This window comes from Ceratotherium simum, chromosome 23 (genome assembly GCF_057802395.1).
Source record: "Ceratotherium simum simum isolate JZ-2026a chromosome 23, ASM5780239v1, whole genome shotgun sequence".
NCBI lineage: Eukaryota > Metazoa > Chordata > Mammalia > Perissodactyla > Rhinocerotidae > Ceratotherium > Ceratotherium simum.
In genome coordinates, this window is record NC_141922.1 from 8155658 (window position 1) to 8170122 (window position 14465).

The 14465-nt window shown below is 36.8% G+C and overlaps 1 protein-coding gene across 2 annotated transcripts in view; it reads right to left on the reverse strand.

The window, feature by feature from the left end:
• KHDRBS3 (KH RNA binding domain containing, signal transduction associated 3) overlaps positions 1-14465 on the reverse strand; it is a 184136-nt gene that overhangs the window by 107546 nt on the left and 62125 nt on the right. The gene's annotated exons all lie outside the window — the stretch shown is intronic.

The window sequence follows — 14465 nt, forward strand, 5'->3', positions numbered from 1 at the left end:
AGATCTCACGCTCAGAGCCTTCTCTCTACTACAAAAGCCCTTTCCCCTGCTCTTACAAGAACCCTTTCAAATAAAGACTCTCTTTACTTAAGTCACTATTTGTTTTTATTTGATAACTGTATTTGCAAAATAGACAGTAAGAACTTAATATATTTTAACTTTCATTTTTATTAATAATTTCATTTATGCATAGATTTAAATAGAAGGTGAAAGTGTTATTTCCAAGACCAATGATTTTTCTCCAGATGCCAATTATTACAAATATACTATATTACAAATCTTACAATTGTAAATAGGAAACTTTTCAAATGATTATGAAGACGGTAAACCAACATACAGCAAGTATATTTGAGTTTCACTGCATGATATATAAGATCCAGTAATTAGGTTCTTCATCTGTAAAGACCAAGTGCCTTTCTGAACCAGCTTTAATTGATCTAAACTATATTTGTGACATGACACTGTTCCTCAGGGAACAATTACAGTTAAGCTGTCACTTCATAAACAACTAAGCCTCAAGCACATGTCACTGTCTCCATTAAAAGGTTTCCCTTAATTGGGTGCTCACCAAAAAGTTGATTAGTCTAACAAAGTGTTGTTTTATTGACCTCTAACTCAATACTAAAACCAAACTTGTAACCTCTGCCACCATAGCTTCAAATATGTTATCATTCAGAGTTCTTTGGCCTAGCAAATGGCACTGCCATCCATGCAGCATCCATGCAGTGACTCAACCCAGAAACCTGACACTCATTCCACGAGGGTAGTGACTAGGCCTTTTGTATTCACTGCTCCAACACCTGTGCAGAGAGGGCATTTAATAACTGTTTAACGAATTCATTAACTACAACTTAACAATGTTACCTCCTAAATATCTCTTAAACCTATTTTTCTGTAGTCCCACCACAACCACCCTAGTCCAGCCATCATCCCCTCTCACCTAGCCCACTGCAGAATCCTTTCCCTGTATCCACTTCTGCCTTCTTCAATCAGCAGAGAGGTCTTAACACAAAGTTGGCCTTGTTACATCTCTGTTTGAAATACACCTATCCAACTCTTCTTAGAATAAAGTCCCCGTGTCTTGATAGATACTGCTGTGAAGGCCCTCTCTGAGGCAGCTCCTGTCCACCTGTATTGTGTCACCACACTCTCCTGCTTTAATGTTAGCCATTCTGGACTTACTTCAGTTTCTCAAAACTACCATGTTCCCAGAACTACCCATTTCAGCTCAGATGCAGAGCTGGAAAGAATATCACTCTCACCCTTAAAACAAGAAGAAAGCTGGAGAGGATGCAGATCAGTGCTGCAGTCCCAGGGCAGCACTACCCGCACACCTGGAGAGAGAACAGGCACCTGCAGGGAGAAACGACTCCAGCGTCTGCTTATCTGGGGGGTGGGAGGCATGAGAGGATGAAGTCCTGAACGCCCCAGAATTAGGAGAGGTGATCCTCCTTAAAGTTTTTTCCTGCAGGAATCTGACACCCCCCACCCCCTTCCAGGTGCTCACAGGGCAGATCAGGGAAGAATCCTGAGACCCCTTCTTCCCGTGAGGCTGGTGGGGAAGAGGGAAGCAGCCTGCTGAAATCTGCCCAGATCCGTGTCCCCATCTCCCCTCCTGAACAAAAGCCTTAATCTGCAGGAGGAAGGGCAACAAAACTACTCTTTGTTTTTTAAAATAGTGACAAAATCAACAAAACATGTACTTAGGTGAGTCTAGCCCTCAGTAAGTGTTACTACAGCAGTGGTGAAGCGAAGCACATCCTGGGTGATGGGTGGAAAACAGACAGAGACAATGCCTTGTCCTCACTGAGTTTCTCACTCTAGTACTAAGAGCCAGATGACAAACACAGAAAACGTACCTGCGGGATAATGTTTGTTAATTACCAGGAAGCATCTAGTGAAGGGACAGAGAGCGACTACGGAGAGCATGGTATTCACGGAGGGTGCGCAGCCTCAGGCGAGGCTGGCCTCTCTGTGATGGTTACGCTAAGCTGTGTCCTATGCAAGGATCTGGGAATAGACAATTCCCCGTGATGTGAATGGCCAGTGCAAAGGCCCTTGGGCATTAAGGAGCTTCTGAGAAACAAGCAGCCCACCAGCCTGAGCGGAGCAGAGTGAGGCAGGGGCAGGGAAGTAACAGTCGGGGTAAGAGAAGACAGAGGCACATCTGGCTGGGCCTCCTCCCCCTTCATAAAGAGTTTGGATTTAACCTTGAGTTTAAAATGTAGGTGCAATCTGGTGGTTTCCTTTTCTTTGTATTTTGGTCAGTGCTTAAATTTTCCATATTGATATGAATTCACTCTTTTCACAATGGCAAAAATTTACACTGAATAAAGCACAAACTCAACGGTATAAAGCATGCACAGCCAGTCCTTTCTTGCAGCTCATCAGAGTCTACAAGGCCCAGGGGGCTTCTTCTCCAGGCCCCTCCCTGACATTCTGAATCCACACTCATTCTCTCTCTTCCTCCTGCCTTCCTTGTTACACTTAGCAAACTATACTGTAAGACATGTCCTTTCACATTGGATTCCTGAGAAGAGAGAACGTGTTCTACTGAACTCTGAAATCTTGTCCACATCTTAATCCGCTTCTCCACTCTTAATATACTGCCTGGCACAGAGTGATGCTCAAAAAAAAAAAAATGTACTGAATCAACAAAAGCAAAAGGATAAATTAAGGAACTCTGGGTCCAGGAACCTAGTGCCCTATCTCTCGTTGCTTTGAGAAAGCCACAGCTGTATCAGCAGTATTATAAAATATAAAACACTCTGGCACACAGGAAAAGAATTTCAAAACATTAAGCCCTTTCATTGGTCAAGTCTCTCCTGCTCACTATGACAAAAATGCTCAAAAGTGTTATGGCATCTTCCCTGATTATAAGATGAACCATTTAATGTTCCTTTCATATTAGTTATTTTTCTTTAAATGCACTTTAGTATTTCATAGACAAAATCAAATCCTGGGATAAATCTCATGCTTGCCAAAAGTAATTCCCCTTGGTCCTTTATGGTCCCTCGTCCCTCTCATTGTCCTCCTACTCTAACCCTAAAACCCAACATGCGCATACATGTTGCATCATTTTCGCACAGCTCCACCTGACTTGGTAATCAGAAAATCAAGGACTCGAGGCTTTAACGCTATTTTGGTTATCTACTGCTGCATAACACACTAACCCAAAAACTTAACGGCCTGAACAATAACCATTTTATTTATTTGCTCACAATTCAGTAATCTGAGCACTGTGGGGTAGTTCCATGTGGCATCAGCCAGACTGGGCTGGAGGACCCACTTCCAAGACAGTTCATTCCCATGTCTCCTAAGCAGGTGGTGGCTGTCAGCTGGGGACCTCAGTTCTACTAGTTTCACTGATTCTCCTCCACCTGGGAATCCTGGGCTTCCACTTAACATGGTGGCCTCAGGGTGACAGGGTTTTTGCATGGTTCCTGGCCTCCAAGATCAGAAAAGCAAAAAATGTCAGTCCTCTTACAGCTTAGGCCCGGAACTGGCATCGTGTCTGCCCTGCAGCACGCTCTTGGGTAAAAGGAGCTGTAGGATCAGGAAAGACTCAGGGAAGGGTACCCTATGGGGCATGAACGCATGAAGGAGTGGCTTTAGGAGGCAGGGCACAATAGAATACGCTATCACAGATATAAATGACAAAGCTGTCATTTAGTAACAAGTTGAGTTTTAACAGCCTCATACATCACAGTCTTTTTTAGGCCTGGCTAGGTACCTGCTAGCTTCTTTTCCATAAGGAGAGGAAAGCAGTGATCTCTCTGAGGGCAGAGACCCTGTCTTATTCATCCGTGTACCTCAACAACTGCCTAGGACAGCACCTAACAATACCGGATGTAGAGGAATAGTTCCACTTTGAGAAGATTATCCTTCTTATCATATCCAACTGGACCACAGTTACTTTTACCTTGTTATAAGGCTGAGCTTCTACGAGGCACAGGGGGAGGATCAGCTCTGCTACTTTCCTGCTCATTTCGGGCGTATTTGCAGCAGATCTTTAAGGCACAGTTTCCTTAAGGGTAATCTTTGCCCATTTAAAGGTAAGTATAACTAAAATTAGGTAACACAATCCATGAATCCATTACTCAGGCAAATAAAACAGCTATTTCCCCGGACGTACTGAAAGCAAATGAGTAATTAAAACTTGGTGAGAGCTTCTGCAGTGTGGAATTCCCATTTTACTTCAGGACGCTGTCTCAGCGTGCACACAGCTGTATGGCACTCATATGAACACGTACTGGTACTAGCATTAATCCATGTACTAAATATTAATAAAGTTTCATTTCTTGAATAAGAAATAAGTTTAATTTCTTGAATAAGAATAAGCATGGGTTCTGGAGCCGGATTTCTGGGATTCAAATGCCTGTTACTTAGTAACTGTGTAATCTGTAGCAAGTTACTTTTCTGTTCTTCAGTTTTTTCATACGTAAACAGGAGATAACCATTCTCTCCTCCTAAAGTTGTAAAAATTAAATAAACTAATACACGTAAGGTGCTTAGAACAGTGCCTGACACATAAGATACCATATGCTACATATATACATTAAAATAGAAGTTCTGGCATGTTCTTCTAGCATCCAAACGTATTGTACATACATCCTTCTCTGGAAAATATCATTTAAGCATTTGCTTTCTAGACCTTACCAGGGAGAAAGAATTAAACTGCCGAGGAACACCTTTGGTTCATAATCTCCACATTCATCTAATTCCTGCCCAAGGGCAAGAATGCAAAAGAAAAATTTAAAAAGGTTGGTTTTACCTATCTTCTCTTGAAACTAAAGACCAGATCACTACTTTTATTAGCCCTAGGGGACATTTTATGTTCCAATAATGTAACCACTAACACAATGATTAGTTAAATAAATCCACATTTCAGTTGGTATTCAGAATACTGATGTCATTTGAATTAAACCAATGTAATAAATGCCAAACTCCCAACAGTAGTAAACCTAACAACAGACCTGGGAGCATGGCATTCACATGAAAGGGAGCAGCCTTTTAAGAAATGAAACACTTGTTTCTTAGGATTGTTATTAATTGAATCAAGCTTTGGATTACTGGCAGTGATTTTCATGATCTGATAAGCACCTCTAAAAACAACAGTCACTTTTACATGGGAAGTTGAACTTCCTAGGAATAAATGTCATCTCTGAAAGTCATTTAGATCAATCATTTCTAAATTTTAAGAGAACTTTAAAAAAAAAGATCTTTTATAATGCAAAATATCTTCTACTACATATTCTAGTTGTTTATTTATCTCCTTGTCATAAATCTCTCAGGGCTCCTGACTAGCTGTATAAAATTCTAATACCCAAGTATAGCACTGAAGGCTTTCCAGACTAGTTGTCATCATTCTGCTGAATGCTACAATCTACTGTTCCCCATAATTCAGTCACTCTGGCCCAATAGTTACTCTGCCCTTCCCCCTGATCTCTGCTTTTTAACAGCCTGGGCTTATTCTTAAGGACTAAATTCAATTCCACTTGTAGTTCTTTCCCCAGAAATAACTCTCTCTCACCCATTTACATTCTTGTGATATCCTTCTACCTTTCTTATGTTAATTCAGTTTTTACCCTACACTATTTAGTGAAATTTACTCTGTTTCTCCTGTTAGATCATAAATCTCTTGAGAGTAATTAGGACTTATATTTGATTCATCATTTTTCCTACATAACAGCTTCTCAATAAATACGGTGGAACTAAAGTTTATTTTATCCCAAATCAAATGGTTACTAGTCAATATAAATTTTATTGATTTTCTTTGCTGCAGAAATTACTGCAATATATTAAAGCTATAGATAAATACTATTATTTAAATTTATTAATTTGCCAACCACAAATCCCCAAGTATTATCGATAGTGGTTGAGATTATTTGGTGTTGCTCCATTGATTGTAACTTAGCATAGTATCTACTTCTAAATGGTAAACAGTCCAACTCATTGAGATATTAGCAACTCTAAAAACCAATGAAGTATACAGGTAACTTCTACAAGAGATGATGTGGGTAGGTACACAAAAGCAATATTTTTTTGTATATTTTTATATTTCAGTAACCTGAAATAATCTACCTTACGTTCTTTCTACCTCTATTTGCTCAAGGCTGGATTATATTCTTGGGGGAGGGAAGGGTGGATAACAAAACAAATAAAATAAGTAAATGTAGCGCATACGTGAGAGCTTAAAATTATTAATCCAGAAATTCTCAGAATGCAACAGTTTGGCTGCAAGTATGGAAAACAGAATGGAGGATTTGAAACTGCTGGTAAGAAACTGGGTGAGAAATGATAGTAGTCTAAATTAAGGAGTGGCAATGGAATGCAGAGATAGAGATGGATGATAATTAATTTAGCAAGTAGAAAAACAGTAAAATGTGTAAGTCATAGTATTTCAAGAATGGACAAAGAAAAGGTAAATGAAGGAGAAGCTAGTAGACAAAAGTGACTCGCTGGTTTCAGGCATGGGCACTTAGGTACACAGGCTGTCTGCCGTTCACTGAAATAAGGAACACAGGAAAAGGTCGAAGTTTGCCCAGAAAAGGAGGTATGCAGTTCACTCATGGGCATGTCAAATCAAAGATGTCTGTGGGATATCTAAGTGGAGGTGTCCAGTAGGCAGAGCTGGGCATAACACAAGTAGGGCTGGCTCCTAAACCTAACTTCTTTCCCTTCTATAACTATGCTTCTCAGCAGCAATGTATATTGTGTGTCCCTTGTTTCATGTAATTATGTGTCAATTACTTATTTTGATACAAGTTCATAGTTTGGTCCATGGTATGGATGTCTGTTTTATTCCATAGGCTGGGAGTTCTCAAAGAAAGGGATTAAGTTTTCTTCACATTTCCTATGTCTAATACCAATATAGTCATGCAGTTTTCAGTTGACCCAACTTGGTGGTCCTCAAGGGGCCCAGAGCCGAAATCAGTCCAGTAATATTCCAGGTACCTAAGCTAGTAATATATTGCAGAGTACTAACAATGTTTTTCACCTTTGGGCTCAGCAACACACTTAGAGATCTCTCCTCCATCCCCCCTCAAAAAGTAAGCATTGATGTGATAGAAGATTTATGTATAATGATATTCATCACAGACTTTAATTTCTAAATTACTGCTTTTTGACCAAAATACATACACAGTACCATTTCTAGTCTTTTTAATGTACTGAGATTGTGGGGGAGCCTATATATAACCAAATTTTATAATTATTCATTTGTCTCAATAAAATAGTAGTAGTAATAATAATAAGCCCCCAAAACAACATGAGTAAATTCTTTCAGGAACCCTCAATATATGCCTGACTGTTTTTAGAGTCCACTTAACAAATCTAAGTTCAAGTGCTACTTCTGGGTCAATGATCAAGCATTTTAGAGAGAATAAGGGAAAAGTCACAGCTTAAGATTTGAAATCCCTCACAACCTTTTTGAATGCTATCCTATTTGCAAATACCAACTTACATAACTTCTTTTTTTTTTTTTTTTAAAGATTTTATTTATTCAGTTTTTTCCCCCTAAAGCCCCAGTAGATAGTTGTATGTCATAGGTTCACATCCTTCTAGTTGCTGTACGTGGGACTCGGCCTCACGTTGGACGGAGAAGTGGTGCCTCGGGGCGCTCCCGGGATCCGAACCCGGGCCGCCAGCATCAGAGCGCGCACACTTAACCGCTAAGCCACGGAGCCGGCCCATCAACTTACATAACTTCTAATTCTCACGACACAGTGGCTGTGTGTCACAAGAGCCCAGAGAGGACCTCTGAGAACAGAACAAAAGTAGCTCTGAAGATATATTCCTCTCATCTTTACTTATAATTTCACTTCTCTCCAATTCCCGCTTTAGGATATGGGTTGTCAAAGTGATGGGAGAGGATCAACATGGAAAGGACTATGCACTGTGAAACAATGGCTTTACAGGCCAATACTTTTCCCAAGGTTCTGTAATCCAGAGCGGCCTTTCTACTTCATCACAGGCTCCCAAGATTTAATGAATACTAGGAGGGACTTGTAATAAAGACATGTATTTCTAAGTGATTATTTTTAATATCAGCCTTCCTTGATGTCAACAAGTTCAAAACCCCACTAGCCAGCCATATTAATCTTGATAATGGCATTTACATATAAAGAACTAACATACAGGTACATTATTACTTTATTTCTACAGGTAAACTATCAATTGAACACCAAAATTAAAAATTATTTTCACATAAATCCTCTGGGAAAAATATTATATACCTCTGATAATCAATTAGGAGTCATAGAAAAGGCAACTTTTAACATATCAATATGACTGTCAAATATTTACTACTCTGGGAAATTTTTAACCCCATGAAGATTTCTACGGAATAGGCTTCTACCTAGTAGTAAATTCATGGGTTTTGAATTATCTACAACACACTACAAGGGAAAAATGCAAGGCAACTTTGAAAAAGAAAGTTTCCCTGAGCTTTAATTCAAATTCCAGGCAACAACATGTTTTATAAGTACTTCTCTCTTCTCTCCCTCAAAGACCCTTACATAACCTAAGTGCTTCTGTGAGGCAACAAATATGTCAAATTTAAAATATGCACATAATAGAAAAACATTTAATGTAAGAAACCATGCTGATTAATATGAAGTTACTGAAAATAGTATGTACACATTAGAATACTTAGAGATTAAAACAATCACCAAATTAAAAAATTTAATAAATCTAATTTAAACCTATAAAATTTAACTCAGTACACTAAATCTTAAAAAACATAATCATAGTACAAAGGTATCTCCTAAATTAACTATTTCAGGTACGTTTTTTCCCCAAAATGAAAATCTTTCTTTACCCTAATTACTAAAGTTACACCAAGTTATCGTTAAAACATTAAAGAACAGAAACATGTAAAGTAGAAAAGAGCACATAATCCTACCCTCCAGAAAATAACTGTTGTTAAGATTCCAGTTAGTTTTTTTCCAATAACTATCCAACTTGGATCCTATTTGTTCTACATGTTGCTTTTTCTTTCTTTATTTAACAGTAGAATACAGACATCTTACCCTAACAGTAGAGCATGTATGTACAATGATACAGAGATATAATCTATTTAATTTCATATTACAACTCACTCTTTAAAATGGCGCATAGCATTCTTTCACCCTAGCATGACTTGACATGTGGCATTTCCTTTCCTGAACTAGATTCCAATCATTAAACACCTGGAGAAGCCCACCTCACCCTCTAAAACAGCTCAAATATCACTTCCTACTCCAACTTTGCAGTCCCCATTGGCCAACCCTACCCTATATTCTGCTCCCTTATCACTGTATTTATAACTCCTCTACAAAAATCTGCACATCTTATTGAAATTAAGCTGTTTAGCCAAACAAAATGGCTTGTAATTTCTCAAATATTCTCTGCTCTAGACATGGTGTTCCCCTGTCATGACCCATCTCATCCTGTTATACTTCTGACTCCTACCCAGCCAGCTCCTTCAGACAGCCACCTCAGGAAAGCCTTCTCTGAGAGCATCAACATGACCCTCCTCTGTGTCTTTCTAGAGTACCCTAACATTGAACCTCTCACAGTGTATTATAAACATTAACTTATCCATCCGCATTCCCCACAAAACAGAATTTTTTGTCACAAAACAACCTTGTATTAATCACTTTTTTTTTTCTAGCACAATGCCTGGCTCAGAGAAGACATTCAATAAATGTTACTTATATGAATGGAGGGATTTAATTCACTGATGAATGAACGAACCAGTTAATGAAAAAAAAATGAACATAAAATCTAAACCACAAGGCATCTACAGGTCCTCAAAGACAGGGTACCTTGTTCCAATGTTGTTTGGGCATTTACATTAATTCTTTTAAACCTAGTCACTGCTCAGTACCAAGGGTTAGTGTTTACCCACAAGAAAACTATGGAGAACAATTTCTCCAATTTTAAAATCTTCAAAAAAAATCATAAAACAAGTGTTTACTTTGAGTTTCACACTTTACAAGCTCAGACATATAACTCAAGAGAGTGAATATACTTTAAGTTTGAATACTAAAAGACTCATGTTCAATGTGGTACCATTGAAAGAGTGTTGAAAAGGGTTTATTAAGAGGAGAGAAATTATTCAATTAATGGAAATCATTTTATTAGATAGAGTCTCACAAACAGCACTTCTCCCTTGTCCCAGAAGCTGAAAGTACACAGCCAGCATCAACTCCACATCAAGCTGTATGTACTCTGCCCACTGCTATCCAGAGGGGCAAGTACTGCCAGCTTCTTCCAGCTCAGTCCATTAACCGATACCAGCACGAAAGCTTTTTCTTAGAACTGATGCAAGTGCTACACGAGCCTTCATACAAAGCTGGCTTGAAACTTGCATGCTCAATTATGCTAAGCAGAAATATCCTTTTTCAGCATTCTGAAAGCAGTGGATTTCTAAGTAGCCTACTTCAGACATTCTAAGTACTTGAAATGGACTCTGCTCTCCGCTAGACACAGAAATTATAATTTGTCTTCCCCTACTCTCATCAAAGCTGACACTGAAAACATTTGAGATTTTATTTCATATACTTTATTCATACACTTTTTTATTTCGTATACTTACTCAGACACAACAGAAGATTAATCTAGTATGAATCATCTACTAGATTATAAACTATTTAAAGACAGGGGCAGAGTCTGTTCATCTTTCTATCTATTGCATATTAAGCATATAGAATATATTGAGCATACTGATCAATTTATAAAGGTTACCATAAGTCATGCTTTGTTTAGTAATGAGTCTGTCGAAATGTTCACAACGTAGTTTTCTATTTACTAAAAATGTATATCCTTATTTCTGCAAGTACGGCTGAGTAAGCTCCTAATAGGCTGACTGTCTATAGATAACTATAAACTCCTAAACTGAACAAAATATAAAAACTAAGTATCTGAAGCTTCTGGAGAATGATCGAACACAAGGAGATTCTGGAAGGGAGTCAAGACTTGGAAGAACGGAATGGCCTGGGCGAATTTACTGATTTTAGAGTTTTTAGCCTGAGTAGCAGAGTCTGAAGCAACTATAGTGCTGAAATGTGAGGGAGGAATACTAGAAAATACAGAGTTAGAGTTCAGGAGCCCCAGTTTTGTTTATAAAATCTACCAAAATCTCTGGCTGACCCCCAAATCATGTATGCCAAAAATAAATGCAGAAGTCAAAAATAAATGCAGAAGTCAAAGTAAGGAAAGAACTGAACTGAGATCTGTACTCCTATCCAGCAGACCAAGTCTGCAGTCTGAATCCAAAAATGTCAGCATTCCTCCAAGAAATATAACAGAACCCAGGGTAGTTTCCACAATATTAGACTCACAATGTCCAGTATACAATCCAAAATTACACAACATACAAAAAAACCTGAATGATATGACTTATTATCAAGATAAAAGATTATCAATTCAGGTCAAATCTAAAATGACTAAGATTTTAGAATTAGAGACTTCAAAGCACCTATTTTAATAGTGCTCAATGATGTAAATAACACCTGCAATGAATAAAAAAATAGAAAATCCCAGCAGAGAAAAAAAAAATTTTTCACATACACATATTTACATATGAATCAAATATAAATTATGAAATAGATCATTACAATAACTGATATAAAAATGTATCTGATGGGCTTAGAAAAATAAAGAGAACATAGGAAAGAATCAAGGAGTTTAAGACACAGTAGAAATGATCCAATCCGAAGAACAAGGGGAAAAAAACAAATAAAAGTGAAAAGAGCCACAGGAACCTTTTTGAAGATATCAAAAGACTGAACATGTGTATAAATGAAGTCTCAAAAGGTGGGGAGAGAAAGGGTCAGAAAAAGATGAAATGGACAAACTCCTTGAAAAACAAACAAAAATTCACAAAAGATAAAGTGGAGAATCTGATTAGTGCCCTGTCAGTTAAAGACATTAAACTCATCACCAAACTCCAGGCCCACATGGCTTCACGAGTGAATTCTATCAAATACTGAGAACGAAGTAGCACCAAACTAACATACATTCTTTAAAAAGAAGGGAAAGGAACACTTCTCCACTCACTCTACGAAACACTAATACCAAAATCTGACAAAGATATTATATATATATATATATATAAAAAAATTATAGGGCAGTATCATGAAGATAGATGCATTTGAATCCAACAACACATAAAAAAGATAATACATCATTACCAAGTATGATTTGCCTCAGGAATGCAAAGTTGGTTTAATTTAAATCAATCAATCTATAATATTCACTATATTAACAGTATAGAGGAGTAACACCCGATCCCGATGTTCATTTTAATAGATGCAGAAAAGGCATTCAACAAAATTCATCACCCAGTCAGGATCAAATCTCTGAGTAAAACTGGAACAGAATGGAACTTCCTCTACCAAATAAAGGGCATTAACAAAAAAAACCCTATGACTGTTATGTTCTTAATGATAAAACATAGAATGCTTTCCACCTTGATTGGGAAGAAGGGAAGAATGCCTAATCTTACCACTTGTATTCAAGCATTATACCAGAAACCCTAACCAATAAAATAATGCAAGCTAAATAAATAAAAAGAATAAAAACTGGAAAGGAAGACATAAACCGTTTATGCATATGATAAATATGTATATAGCATATGTTAATAAATCTATAAAATGATTTTCTAGAACAAGTGAATTTAAGCAAGGTAGCAGAATACAAGGTCTATATACAAAACTTTATATTGGAAGCAAAAAATTGGAAAATACAGTTTTTAAATATTCATTTTACAATAGTGTCAAAAAACAAAAAATACTTAGGAATGTTTAACAGAAGACAACTTTTACCCTGAAAAGTATAAAACACTGCTGATAGAAACTGAAAATCTAAATAAATGGAAAGATATATCACGCTCAAGGCAGGAAAGACTCTTTCAATATTGTTAAGATGTCAAATCACCCTAAATTGATCAAGAGACTCAATGCAACTGCAATCATAATCCCAGCAGAATGTTTTGTGAAAATCAATAAAATAATTCTTAAATTTATATGGAATTGTAAAGGATCGATATCCAAGCAATCATGAAAAAGAAGGACAAAGTTGAAGGGACTACATTACTTAACTTCATGTCTTACTATAAAAAGCTACAGTACTGAAGACAGTATGGGACCAGCATAAAGATCCATAAATAGATAAATGAAATAAAACTGAAACTGCAGAAACAGACCCTCACATACATAGTCATCTAATTTTCATTAAAAGTGTCAATACAATCAGTGGGAGGAAAACATCTTTCAACAAACGGTACTGGAAAAACTGGATACTCGAATGGGGAAAAAATGAATTTTGACCCTCTATCTCACACCATACACAAAAATTAATTAAAAAGTAATTTGAGATGTATCATAGATCTAAAAGTAAAAGCTATAATGATAAAGCTTTTAGAGGAAACAGAGGAGACTACCTTTATAAAATGTAAAGACTCTAACATTTCGTTCAGGTTGGCAAAGATAGTGGACAGAAGATAATCATAAAAGAAAAACGTGACACATTAGAGGTCATCAAAATGAAAAATTTCTGCTTATCACAAGACTCTATTAAGAAAATAACAGGCAAGCGATAGACTGAGCCAAATATTTATAAAACATTTATCTAACAAAAGATTTGTGTCTCGGATATACAAAAAAGCTCCTACAACTCAATGATAAAAAGACATACAGGCCATTTAGAAATAAGCAAAAGATCTAAAAAGACACTTCAAAATCAAAGATATATGAATGGCCAATAAGTACCTGAAAAGTATACAAAATCATCAGGGAAATGCAAATTAACAGCACAAGAAAATACCAATACACTATAAGAATAACTAAAATTAAAGAGATTGACAATATCAAATACTTTTGAAGATATGGAGCAGCCACAATTTGCTTGCATTGTTCCTGGAAATGTCACAAGGTACAAACGCTCTGGGAAAAATGTAAGACAATTTCTCACAAAACTAAATACATAGCAATTTAAATCCTAGGTATTTACTCAAAAGAAATGAAAACATATGGTCACAAAAAGACTTTACAAAAATGTTCACAGCAATTTAATTTAATTTACCCAAAACTGAAAACCATTCAAGCAAATGGAAAGATAAATTGAGGCATATCTAGGTAATGAACCTAGATAATAATAATAATAATTCAGCAATCAAAAGAAATGAACTACTGGTATATAGACAACAGTATGCATGAATCACGTACATGGACACTCAAAAGAAAGAAAAATTGAAAAACAGGGTAAAAAGAGTATCAATTCAGGCCAAATCTAAGATGACCAAGATTGTAGAATTAGATAGAGACTTTAAAGCGCATATTTTAATTGTGCTCAATGACATAAAATAATACCTGCAATGAATGAAAAACAGAACTTTTTTCTAGAATAGATAATATTTTGAACATTTATGCGCTAAGCCCAGTGCTAAGCATTTAACATGGATAATTCTATTTAATTCT